Source organism: Aphelocoma coerulescens, chromosome 4A (assembly GCF_041296385.1).
Source record: "Aphelocoma coerulescens isolate FSJ_1873_10779 chromosome 4A, UR_Acoe_1.0, whole genome shotgun sequence".
NCBI lineage: Eukaryota > Metazoa > Chordata > Aves > Passeriformes > Corvidae > Aphelocoma > Aphelocoma coerulescens.
In genome coordinates, this window is record NC_091018.1 from 9,058,235 (window position 1) to 9,071,766 (window position 13,532).

Sequence of the window (13,532 nt, forward strand, 5' to 3'; positions counted from 1 at the left end):
CAAGAGCTAAAATCATCAGCTCTTCATCACAGCTTGCTGGAACAATGGCTGGAAGGACTGAAAGTCCGAGATCTCTGTTGTTGTCCTTGCCTGTAATTAAAAAGTCTTGTCTCTGTGGTGACAAGCCAGTAACTCCAGTAGGAATATGTTCATAGCAAAAGTTGTTTAAAAGGCATATTAATTTTGAAGTTGCCAGCTCAAACCTTGCCCCTGTGGGTAGTAAGATGGGGTTGCTCGAAGGATAGCTGTCCCGGTTTGAATTGCTTTCAGAATTCGGTATTTGAGTCTGTGTCTCAGCAGCAACACCTCCTCCTTCCCTCTCCCCCCTCCCCCCAGCAGCTCCAGGAGCGAGAACAGCTCCGGGAGCCATGGGCACCGGGCCAGCGCAGCTCTGCCCCGCTATGGGAAGGGCGGGGGCAGAAGGCATGGCACGGTGTCCCAGGGCAGGGATAGCAGGAGTAGAAACAGGGGTAGGGGCGATGCCGTTGCGTCCCGGGGCGGGACCGCTGCCCCCCGGGACGGGACCGACCGGAGCCGCTCCGGGGACCGTGGGAACAAAGCCAGTACAGCTTTGCCCGGCCCCCACACCAGCGGGGGCTCCAGCCGGCCGTCCAGCCGAGCTCTGCGAAACCTGACTCAAAGCAGAAAGCGGTGACAGCAGCGCCGAGCCGGGGGAGGGAGAGCCCTCGACTGCGGCCAGCCGGACCGCTCCCCCCGCTCGAAAGAAGCCGCGAAGGAGTTTTGGGAGGAGGGAACTGGCTGCAAGGGTCGGAACAGGCTGTTTGCGGGGTCTGACGGGGCTGAACCGTCAGAACTGTGTGGCAGGGGCTGGACAGGAGCGGCAGGGAGGAGTCGCGGCACAGAGGAGTCGCAGGGAGGAAAAGGCGGAAAAACAGTGACGCCGTAAGCTTGCGACGTACTAAAACCCGGGAAATCATAGCCTTGTAAACTAGGGACATCGGGGGCTGGGAATACCGCGGTGAAAGGCGAGTGATGGAGGGAGGGGGGGGGGGGGGAGGGGGTCGGAAGACCTTTTTCGGATGGCGGGGGGACTCCAGGGACGCTGCAAAACGCGACATGACACCCGGGAAGGGACGTGGGAGGAGACACAGGAAAGGACGGGGAGGGAGTCGAGGGAGGAGGGGCGGGGTCCGCGGGGGCTAAGGCAGGGACGCTCTGCTGGTCAGAGACACGCGGGCAGGATTCTGGGGGGTCAGTTTGGAGCCCAGGCATAGTCCTCGGAATGGTTTGAGATTCAGAGGTCCCTGTAGTTTCCCCCTGGCATCCAGTGCTTTTAAAAATCTCCATCAGTATTCTGCACGTAGGAAATAACTTTGCTAGTGTCTCGTCCCGGTCCAAAGATAAAGTATTATATAATTTCCAGTTCACCATGTCCCAGAAATCATAGGTTAAGGTAGATTTTGGGTTTACAGATGGAAAGTTTTTATCAACCCAGACCAGCAAGTCTATCAGTTCTTTTCTCTGGACATTGGTGTAAGAGTTCTCTTTTTAAAGCATCATAATTCAGTGAAAAACGTCCCATTTAGTTTTGGACAAATATTGTCCCATCCCCTAAGTTTCCCACAGGAGCCCTTTCTCACCTCACACTGGAGTCCAGGAAGGCGAAAGCGTAGCGGTTCTTTCGTTTCAAGAGAGAGATCTGCTTCTTTTCAGCAGCTATTTTTCCTCATGTGGGACTTCCGGCTGGAGGGGCTGGCAGAGCAGTCCCGGAGGATTCTAAAACGTATCCCCTGCCTCTCACTTGGGCACCATTATGCTGGTGATCCCCGACAAACGGGACGGGGGGCTTGGACCAGCATTCCACGAGCTTTTATTAGTTCATCAGTCTCACATCCAGAGTTGAGATACAGTTGGTACAGAGCTCACGCTGTCACAGAGACATCCCCAGACTCCCTGGTTGCAAAGCATTCTTAAAAGCTTTTTGGTCAATAGTGTGCTTCTAAAACTAACAGACATCTGTCTTAACCTGTCTGTAATAGTGCATGTACCGCCATTGTACACAACAGTTACTTGTTAAGCCTTATATAATAAGATACAACATCCCATTATTAAGCTTAAACTTATCTCCCTAACAAAATATACTTTTTGCAACTTCAACATCCATCTAGGCCAAGCCTAAGAACTAGCCATTGTCTTTTAATGTCCTTGCTGCTTATAATTGTATCCCCTTCTAATTTTCCCAAGCAAAGCTGAATTCTAAATCCCGTGCTTTATTTCCTGAGGCCTGCTTCTATTTCTCACACCTAAAATCCTTACCACCTTTTGTGATTTCCCACAGGTGAAGAATGAAGCCGCAGAACACTGGGCTTGCATGTGCAGTGCACCGAATTCAGCAAGGGCTCGTTCACAATCCGAGTCGGCTGAGAGCATTCTCGCTGCTCCAGAAAGCAAGGCACAGCCGTAGCGCTTCATCCCATAGCATGGACATAGGCACTTTCCTAGTTGTTCAGCGTTGCAGAGTCCCTGCAGCTAGAGCTCAGCCAGGAGCAGGCGTCAAAGCAGAAGGCGTTCCCTAAAGCACCCCTTCTCCAAGCAGCCTTTGGAAATCGCAAATCACACTGTGGCTCTGTGCCTTTCTTCTAAGACAGACGCCCACCCTGCTTTCAATCTTGCAGATCCCTTGGCAGCCTCCAGCAGCTGCTCTCCTGGAGAATGGCCCGAGAAGTAGAAGCCAGTGCTGGGCTGCACCTTCGCCTTCTGCACGTAAGCACCACCAGACTCACCAGTGCACTCTGTACTTCCCTCCTCCGCTGCATGCTACCATCGTGTTCTCCAAAAGACGGAGACTGAAGGGAAGCACAATTGCTTCCACAGAGAGCTGCAAGAGGACTGGCCATCAGCAGCACGGGTAACTGCCATGGAACTTCCTCCTTCCCAAGGCTATGATGTGAATTCAGCAGGCAGGAGAGTGGCAGCCAGACTTGTCTTGCAGCCCGTACTGATGCCATGAAGATTTTTTGCCATTTCTTTTATACCCCTGTTATACCTTTTTACAACATCTGTATTCCTAGTGCTTTTTCCCTACATTCTTGGACTTGTTTGTCAAGCTAAGAGACTAAACATTTTAGAAGCTTCCTAGCTAGGGATCAGTGTGCCCCAGACCCCAAGGTCCTCTCCAGAACACATTCTGCAAACTAAGATAGAACCATCCAGGGGAAGGCTCCTTGGGGAGGGGGGCTCACTTGAGCCTCTCATTGGGGAATCTTTGATAGATATGCTAATTAGTAAAACCTATAATGTTATACCTGATCTTTTGGGGCATAGATTCAGCGGGGTGCATTTCAATGCACATGACCTGGATGTGTGCACCTAAGGATCCTTAAAATAAATACCAAGGTAAAATCCCTTTTCCCCTTCTGACCGTGTATGACTCTTGATTTTAAGACCAGGAAAAGGCATCAGTTGCTGGCCACGAAGGGACCCTAAATACCTTGAAACTTGCAGTCTTGGGTTGGAAAACATCTTGCTTTGCCCCTCTCTTTGCTGGCAAATTACAGAGGGGCCGGAGCAGCAATCTAAGACTGTGACCAGGACTTTAGGACCCAGCACAGAAAGGCAGAAGCATGGTAAGAGGTGAGTGAAAAGGGCATTGATATTACCGAGACGGTGCTAGCACTAGGGAAGGAGATCTCCAAGGGGGTTGGAAAGGTTGGGTGCATAGAAGCCCACGAAAGGGGAAAGTTTAAACTTTTCCCCTGCAAACTGTGGAAAGGAGGGGACGCCCTCCGTGGAGTCCACAGGAGCCCAGAGGCTGCACCCTACGCAGCCGCAGGAGTGGCTCAGAGGTTGGTTGGTTGGTTGGTTGGTTGGTTGGTTGGTTGGTACGTCGGGAAGTTGTGGGCTTGAATCCTTTTGAGACCAGATTTTCGTGCGCGCATTTACTGCTTGCTGAAACTAGTTGCTTTTTAGTATTTTAAAGTGCTGTTTTGAAGTGTTTGTGTAGTAACCTAGATAAACTGCCTGGGAAATCGGAATTCTGAAGCCAGATTTCAGGCTGAATTCCGGAGTTAAGAGCTTCCTTCTGGCAGAGTTTTTCTGTCTGTGAGCAAGCATGAGTGGTGTGAATGAAAAAATCCCTCCTAACAGCCCACTGGAGTTGATAATAAAACACTGGAGATGGCTGACAGGGTGAGAAACTAGTTTGGACACCCAAGATTTGATCAGACTGTCCACACGGGTTTGGCTGACTTTAAAATTAAGTCAAGGAAATTGGCCTCGCTATGGGAGTTTGGAAAGTAACATCATTACTGACCTGATGGCAGAATTGAGATCATTACGTGGGTTTGATGAACTAAGATATGCAGAACTTTTTACTGTGTATCTGAACAGGGAAGGAGCATATGTAGTAGACAAAAGTAATATAGAAATGACTTTGAGGAGGACAAAGGAGAAGAAAAAGCCGCAGCAAGCTGACTTGCATACTAATACGGACAGAGAAATCGATAGGACAGATCTAGATATGATGGGCCCAGCTTTGCGTGATGGGGGGGGGGGGGTCTCCCCACCCTGTTCAACCGCCGAGGCAGCCCGCACGGGCGGGGGCGGGAGGTGGAGGGGCAGTGGCTCCGCCGCCTCTGCTGCCGCCGCTGCTGTCCGAGCGGGGGTGGGGGAGGGAGCGAGCAGCCAGCTCCAAGCCAGCGGAGCGGCGCAGGGCCTCCCCCCCTGCAGCCTCGCCAGGGGCGGAGGGCGGGCATGGAGGTGGGAGAGATGCGGGTATGCCACCACCCCCTGACCGCCCCAGAGGCGGAGAAGGGGCAGGTACGTCACCGCCCCCTGACTTTTCCAGAGGCAGAGAAGGGGTGGACTGGCCATCGCCCCCTGACCACCCCAGAGGCAGAGAAGGTGCCCCCTGATTTTTCCAGAGGCAGAGACGGGGAAGGGGGAAGGGGGAAGGGAAGGGGCAAGCTGGCCACCTTTCCCCGAGTACCCTGAACACAAAAGTGAAGGCAGAAATGGACACGGGCAATTGCGGCGGCATTCCCCAATACAGAGAACCGCAAGTTTCTGAGCCAGCGACAGGAGGTGCCGCTCACTCTCCCCACCCTGTGGCGTGGCCAATGTTAAAGCTGAGGGCAGACAGGATGGCCTCGACCCAGGCAGCTCATGCAGAGCTAGGGACGAAAGAAGCTGCTTGCAGCCCCTGCCTCCCTACCCCTCCACTGCCGCAAAAAGTGAGACAGTTCCTGAGCAACATTCGGCTGGACCAATCTTTAAAACCAATGAAGCAATTTCAGTTAAAAGTGAATGGGATGATTCTGATACAGATGGTTCTCATGGGGAGGGTGGTAGAAGGGTTAGGATAGCCCGAGAAGCTATGAAAACAGTCAGTCCTGTCGCTACACACACAAGGTCCAAAACAGATAAAGGGGGGGAGGAAGAACTTGCATTAGAAGCACCTCTGAGACAGGCTGTGGGAAATCAAGGAGTCATATAAAGACACTATTTTCCCTCAGAGAATTACAGCAGTGGAAAAACTCAATTGGGAAGTACAGGGACAACCCAGAGAGAGTAGCTATGCATGTAAAAATGGCCATAAAATCCCAAAACCCAAAGACTGAAGTGATCTAAATGTTATGCTAGATGAACTATTGAATAAAACAGAGAGAGAAATGGTCAACAAAGCTGCTTTATCTGCATGAATTAGGATGGTTCACTGGTTTAGATCTCAAGGATGCCTTTTTCTGCATTCCTGTGCATAAGAATAGCCAAGAACTTTTTGCTTTTGAGTGGGAGAATCCTGTAACAGGGAGAAAGACCCAGCTCACCTGGACAGTTTTACCACAAGGATTCAAAAACAGCCCGACCATATTCGGAAACCAGCTGGCAAAGGAGCTTGAGGACTGGAGGAAACAAGAAGCAGGGGGAGCGGTTCTCCAGTATGTTGATGACATCTTGATAGTGGCCAAGATACAAGATGACTGTATCGAGCTCACTGTAAGTCTGTTGAACTTTTTAGGCCAAAGTGGGTATCAGGTCTCGAAAGAGAAGGCACAGGTTGCCAGGGAAACAGTAGTATACCTGGGCCTGGAAATTTTCTGTGGACATCACCAACTCAGCAGAGAATGGAAGGAAGCCATCTGTCGACTTCCAGAGCCCCATACCGTAAGGGAGATGCAGGCCTTCCTGGCAATGGTAGGTTGGTGTCGCCTGTGGATATCAAACTACGGTCTACTGGTAAGACCTTTATATGAAGTCCTTAAAGCAGCTGAAAAAGGGACAATTGTGTGGACAGAGAATGCCAGGGCTGCATTTAAACAGCTGAAACATTCCTTGATGTCAGCCCCAGCTCTGGGGCTGCCAGACTTGACTAAACCTTTTGAACTCTTTACACATGAGCGACTGAATGTTGTGCTGGGGGTACTGGCACAGCACCTTGGAGACCAGTGAAGAGCTGTGGCCTATTTTTCAAAACAACTAGACAATGTAGCCCAGGGTTGGCCAGGATGCTTGAAAGCTGTGGCAGCAACAGTCCTTCTGATACAGGAGGCCCGTAAATTCACCCTTGGGCAGCACACTGTCATGTATGTACCCCATGCAGTGATAAATGTGCTGGAGCAAAAGGGGGGACACTGGCTCTCCCCTAGCAGAATGCTCAAATACCAATCTGTGTTGTTAGAACAACTGATGTTACTCTAGACAACTTCTGTGGTAAACGCTGCAATGTTTTTATCATCCACGTTACTTGGCAATGTGCCTGAGCATGATTCTTTGCAGACAATGGAGGAAACTTATTCCAGCAGACCAGACCTGAAGGATGTTCCTTTGAAGGATCCAGACTGGGAATTGTACACTGATGGGAGCAGCTTCATGAAAAATGGTAGAAGGATGACTGGTTATGCCATAACCACCTCAGATAAAATCATTGAGGCAAAAGCCTTGCCTCCAGATGTATCATCACAGAAAGCTGAACTCATTGCACTAACGAGAGCTCTAGAACTGAGCGAGGGGAAGAAGGTAAACATATGGACTGATTCCAAATATGCCTTCAGTGTTGTGCATGCCCACGGAGCTATTTGGAAGGAACGTAGCCTGTTGACTGCTCAAGGTAATGAGGTTAAGCATGCTAAACAGATTCTTGCACTTTCACAGAGCATTTGGAAGCCTACGGAAGTGGCTATCATGCATTGCAAGGGTCATCAAAAAGGGATAACAGCCCCTGAACTGGGAAATCGTTTTGCTGACGAAACAGCCAGGGAGATTGCAGAGAAGGGCATTTTTGCAGTGGTACCACAGAAAGAGATAGATTTGTCATCATTTACCCCAACATACGATCAGAGGGATCACAAATTAATTAAGTTCCTTAAGGCTGAAATCAAAGAAGGTGGGTGGGGCTGTTACCCTGGTAGGACAAGTCATAGTTCCACCCCTGATCCTTCGGGAAATAGCCCAACTAGAGCATGAAAGTACCCATTGGGGAACAGAAAATCTTTTAAAACATTTGAGGAAAGTAGTAATAGGGAGAGGGATGACTGATATTGTACAATCTGTAACAAGCAAGTGTGAAACCTGCTGTAAAAACAACCCTGACACAAGCAACAGAGTTGTGTTAGGAGTGACAAAGACAGGAGATCTCCCAGAAGATTATTGGCAAATAGATTTTGCTGAGGTGCCACGCAAAGAGAGATGCAAGTATATACTGGTACTGGTTGACACCTTCAGTGGATGGCCTGAGGCTTTCCCCTGTCGCACCAACACAGCAAAAGAAGTAATGAAAGCTTTGCTCAATCATATAATACCAAGAGTTGGGGTTCCCTTGGGAATGTCATCAGATAGGAGACCACATTTTGTTGCAACAGTGGTTGGGGAAGTTAGCGGGATTTTGGGACTTACCTGGGATTCCTTTGGGAATGTCATCAGATAGGATGGTTGGGGTTCCTTTGGGAATGTCATCAGATAGGAGACCACATTTTGTTGCAACAGTGGTTGGGGAAGTTAGCGGGATTTTGGGACTTACCTGGGACCTGCACGCACCATATAGGCCCCAGGCAAGTGGCAAAGTTGAACGCATTAATGGGACCCTCAAAACCCAGATTTGCAAGATTTGTCGAGAGACATCCATGACATGAGTTCAAGCCCTGCCTATAGGCTTGCTGAGAGTCCACATACAGCCAAGGCGAAGGGACAACATAAGTCCCTATGAAATATTATATGGCAGGCCATACCAGGTTCCACATATCCCGGGGGAAATTCATATGAGAGGTAAAAATGATTTGCAGAAGTATTTAATGGCTCTGAGTTCCCCTTTGCAGAAGCTCCAGAGATTTGTCGTGTTATCCAAACCAATAGGATTGGATACACCTGCTCATCCATTCCAGCCTGGAGACTGGGTCTACATCAAGTGGTGGGACAGTGACCCCTTGCAAGCCAGGTGGAAGGGACCATTCCAAGTTTTGCTGACCACTTCTACTGCAGTCAAGGTTGCTGGCAAGGGACCGTGGATTCACTACTCCAGGGTGAAGAAAGATTCTGCTCCCAAAATCACCAAGAAGACAGAGACTGATACAAATCAGAAAGATGCAGTTTAAACTGTTTTTTACATGTTTGCTGTTTGCCCAACTAGTAACCATGGTTCAGGGTTCACCCCATGATTTGCATAAGATTGTGGTCCAAAATGTGTCCAAAATTCTTAATAAGAGCAATTGCTGGATCTGTACTCAGTTACCGCCCCTAGATGGGAGGGGTCACTGGCCATTGATTGGCATTTTAATGGAAGAATTAAGAAAAATTTAGATTAAATTCGGAAAAGAACTCAAATTTTACATGAAGTAGTTTCTAGAAATAACACCATAAAATTTAGTCATATTTTTGATACCCTCACCTCATGGTTACCAAACTAGGCCTGAATAAAAGAAATATTCATAATAGCTGTAATTGTAGTTATTATCTGTGTCATAGCCTGTGGAGCGGCCAGTTGTGTAAACCGGTTCTGCGGGTAAAGAATAGAGACTAGACAAAGTAGAGTTTTGTTAGTCTCTAAAAGGAGGGAAATGATGCCATGAAGATTTTTTGCAGTTTCTTTTATATCCCTGTATACCTTTTTACAACTTCTGTATTCCTAGTGCTTTTTCCCTTCATTCTTAGACTTGTTTGTCAAGCTAAGAGACTAAACATTTTAGAAGCTTCGTAGCTAGAGATCAGTGTGCCCCAGACCCCAAGGTCCTCTCCAGAACACGTTCTGTAAACTAAGATAGAACCATCCAGGGGAAGGCTCCTTGGGGAGGGGGGCTCACTTGAGCCTCTCATTGGGGAATCTTTGATAGATATGCTAATTAGTAAAACCTATAATGTTATACCCGATCTTTTGGGGCATAGATTCAGCGGGGTGCATTTCAATGCACATGACCTGGATGTGTACACCTAAGGATCCTTAAAATAAATACCAAGGTAAAATCCCTTTTCCCCTTCTAACCGTGTATGACTCTTGATTTTAAGACCACAAAAAGGCATCAGTATGACGAGCATGCGAGCCCAGCGCTCCGCGGCTTCGTTCTTTGCCTTTTCGAACGCGCCGTACCTTCGTTCTCCCAGAGGCGGACAGTCCTCTGCTTCTCACCTGGAGCACTGTGCCCAGCAGCGAAGTGCTGCAGCGCACTGCTTCTGCCAAAACTCTCCTGGGCCCTGCCCAGGTTCTAAGCGCTACGTGCCACCACATTCTGCCTCTCTGGTCGTCCAAATGGAATGGGAAAGCTTCTTGCCTGCATCTTGCACAGAGAACCATGCCAGGACGACAAGCTCGCCTGGCATTTGCCCCTGACACTCATGTGAACTCATAGCTGCCAGTGCCTTCCAGGGGCAGGATGCTTTCCGTCACAACCTGCATAGTGCCCGTCAGATGGTGGTGCTGTCTGCCCGCTCCTTCTCGGCCAGAGTGTACACTGGTGCACACTGCAGTCTGGCAAGGAGCAAAGATCTTCGGTAGACGTCTCTCACAGGAGAAAAGTGTCAAGAAAGAATCACGTTCTTCTTCAGCCCTCTTCGTGTCCCGATTGTGGTGCTGCGCTCAAAGCCTTGCACATTGAAAGACTTCTCCAGCAAGTGCTTCTCCCCGGCGCACTTCGCTGAGTGAGAGCTGCATGGGCAGCGTGGACTCAGCAAAACGGAAAGAGTGTCCTTGTAGCTCGAGCTGAGCAAAGAAACCGTGCACAGTACACCGGGGGTGGGTGCAGCATGCTCATGGAAAAGCGGCAAAGTTCACTGCCGTTGCTGGGTTTCTCTTCAGTCCAGACTACTTAAGGCAAAAAATGAAGCCGCAGAGCACCGGGCTTGCGTGTGCAGTGCACCGAATTGCCCAAGTCCAACAAGGGCTTGCTCACAATCCAAGGCGGCTGAGAGCATTCTCGCTGCTCCAGAAAGCAAGGCGCACCCGTAGCGCTTCATCCCATAGCATGGACATAGGCACTTTCCTAGTTGTTCAGCGTTGCAGAGTCCCTTGCAGCTAGAGCTCAGCCAGGACCAGGCGTCAAAGCAGAAGGCTTTCCTAAAGCACCCCTCTCCAAGCAGCCTTCGGAAATCGTAAATCACACTGTGGCTCTGTGCCTTTCTTCTAAGACAGATGCCCACCTTGCTTTCATTCTTGCAGCTCCGTTGGCAGCCTCCAGCAGCTGCTCTCCTGGAGAACGGCCCGAGAAGTAGAAGCCAGTGCTGGGCTGCACCTTCGCCTTCCGCACATAAGCACCACCAGACTCACCGGTGCACTCTGTTCTTCTCTCCTCCGCTGCATGCCACCATCGTGTTCTCCGAAAGACGAAGACTGAAGGGAAGCTTCTGGGGGAGCAACTGCATCGGAGAGCAATTCCCCCTCCTTGCACCCTGGCAGAAGTTTCCCCACAAAGGCCAACCGTTGGCATGAGTCAGAGATCTACAATAGTCCGATCAATGCCCTGTCCTGCCACACCTCTTGCACTGGGGATCGGTGTGTTCTCTTTTTGGCTCGGCTTAGGCCGCTTCCGTTTTTTCGCCTGTTTGGGTTGCTTTGGTTCATGACCAGAAGATGCGTGAACAGGCTGCAGGAATGCAGCCAAAGCAGACCTTTTCTGGTTCTCAGATCCCACCTTAGAGCAGGCCTCAACATATCTTTTACTTCAGGTTCTCCTGGTAAGGCATCTATGATTTTTCTGCACTCTTTGTTTGCGTTACCTCTCACTAACTGCTTTAACAACAAGAACCTTAACCCATTATCGTCAACCTGCTTCTCGAGAGAAGCAGCAAGTTTTTCTACGAAAGAGAGGTATGACTCTGATCTCCCTTGAACTATTTCAGTATATCGCTTTCTAGGAGCAGACAGCTCTATGGTTTTCAACGGGGCAGGCATGCTGACCAATTGAGCTTGCTGCAGGACGCTAGAGGGAAAGGCACCCTGAATATTGGGCTCAGAGAAGGGACCAGTCCCCATAAGAGCATCCGTTCCCACTGCAAGTCTAGGATCGGCAGCAGGGAGCTGCATATTCCCTAATGCAGCCTTGTCAGCCAGCTTTCTCCAAGTGTTTTCAAAAACTGCACATTGTACAGGTTGAAATAGGATTTGACCTAAGTGCCTGATATCAAATGGAGCAAGCAAATCTGTATTTATCACACTTATTATTTGCATAACCTCAGCAGAACCGAGCCCATGTTGTACAACCTTGGATTGTAGATCCTGTGCAACCTTCCAGGCAATTACCTTATGCTTATCACGCTGACCTGAATTTGAGAGCGCCTTAATACACTGGGAAAGCTTGGATCTCCCCATTCAGGGCATCACTACCATCCTGAACTTACTGGCACAGCCTGTGGATGCAGTGTAACAGCTTCCCGATTACTCTCAGATCCTCAACTCTGCTTGGCATTCCCAGTGTTTCCAATAAATCCCAATCTCCCTCCTCCAGAGCCTGCATCTTAAATGACTCCCAGAAACAGTTGTAGTGGGTCAGATGCACTGTCACAGTGCAGTCCGGGAAGGTCCAGGGGCGAGACTGGAGCAGCCTTTTCTTTCGCTGCCCGGCTACAGCTGCTTTACGACCTGGGGCCAAAGCCTCCTCTGCTTCACTGCCCAATGACGAATCATAGGTTAAAGACAACTCTGAGGTGTCGTGAATGAACAAAGGTGGGTGGGGAGGAATGGACTAACCAGAAGAGAAACTGGCAGCACAAGCTGCAGTCGGCTGTGCTGTGGTTTGAACTGCAGCCTCTTTCTGGGCCGCGACCTCGGCCAGGTTTGACTGATCTGGTGCTGGAGCTGCTGTGGCCGTCTCCGGTGCTTGCAGCCGCGCACAGAGCCGCTGCCATCTCCTGTGCTGCGGCAGCATTCGGAGCTGCTGGTGGCCCCTGTGCTGCGGTCGCACCCAGCACTGCCTCTGGCCAGGACACAGCTGCCGCGTCCGCCGCCTCTGTTGCTGGACTCGGCTTCACTGCCAGCTTGAGTGCCGGCGTTGTGCTGGTTGCTGGCACTGCAGCCACGGCCGCCGCCATGGGTTCCGGGTTTGAAGCTGCTGACCGCGTCACTCCCTGATTCATCGCGTCTGGCGTGGGGGCGCAGGCGGCGAAGGCGCGGCGTGCCCCACACAGAGGGGTGCCTCTGGCCGCTGCAACAGCTGCTTTTGCTAGCTGAGCAGTTCTGATAGATGCCATGATATGTTCAGCAGCTCTGTCAACAAAGGCAGATGCTGTATTAGAAGGTCGATTGCTTGATTCTGCTTTTCCACAGCACCATCCGGCGCTGCAGAGGGGGGCAAGCCGCATCTGGGCATTCTCAGTGCGGCAGGCACATGTGCAGCACTGTCCGGAGCTACGCCTGCCAAAAAGGTCCATCCGGGCATCCTTGGAGCAGCAGGCACTTGAGCAGATGGGCTAGGAGCCGCCATTGCTGTCCAAGATGCCAGGCCACTGAACCGCGGCCCCGAAAAAGCGGTGGCCGCTGCTGAGCCAAATGGCAGGGCGGGCTGTGCGCCCTCCTGCTGCCCCGACACCCCTGCCAGTTTCTCTGCCACCATGGCGCCCTTGGGTGGTGTAGGGTCCTGCAGCACCGCAGGGTGACCCAGTGCAGGCTTCAGGGCATGCTCTGCCCTGGAACCAGGGGGGTTTTTCGGGTCCACCACCACATGCTCCTGGAGCCAGGTCAGTGGGTTGTCCTTCGGATATCTCTCCTTCACTTGCCACCGAGACAGGCGAGCCAGCTCTGCTGCCACAGTCAAGGTCTATCAGCAGGTTAAATAAAAACCACCAAGTGCGTAATAATTCTAGCATTGACAGATCCCCAGATGGAAGGTTGCACCGGATAGCACAGCCTATGTCCTGCCACAGCCCAAAATCCAGGGCGGTGTCTCTGTCCGGGGAAATGCCATGCAGGGCAGCCCAGTCTAATAACTCACAAAGTGAATTTTCAGGAATGGAGGTGCGCGTTATACTAAAAACACCTTTCCAGACTGTTAACACAGCATCGGTTTTTAAGCTGCTGTTTGCCATTTATTCAGTCCCGTTGGGCATCCCGGTCCGGGCGGGGGAAAAGGAACAGCATACCTCTAAAGAAATTCAGC

General features: G+C 50.7%; 1 long non-coding RNA gene across 1 annotated transcript; it reads left to right on the forward strand.

Annotated features, from left to right (window-relative positions):
• Positions 1–908: 908 nt before the first annotated feature.
• LOC138110209 (uncharacterized) lies at positions 909–3,366 on the forward strand. Its single transcript, XR_011150827.1, has 2 exons — positions 909–986; positions 2,300–3,366. It is a non-coding gene; the product is annotated as an uncharacterized lncRNA (long non-coding RNA).
• Positions 3,367–13,532: the final 10,166 nt, after the last annotated feature.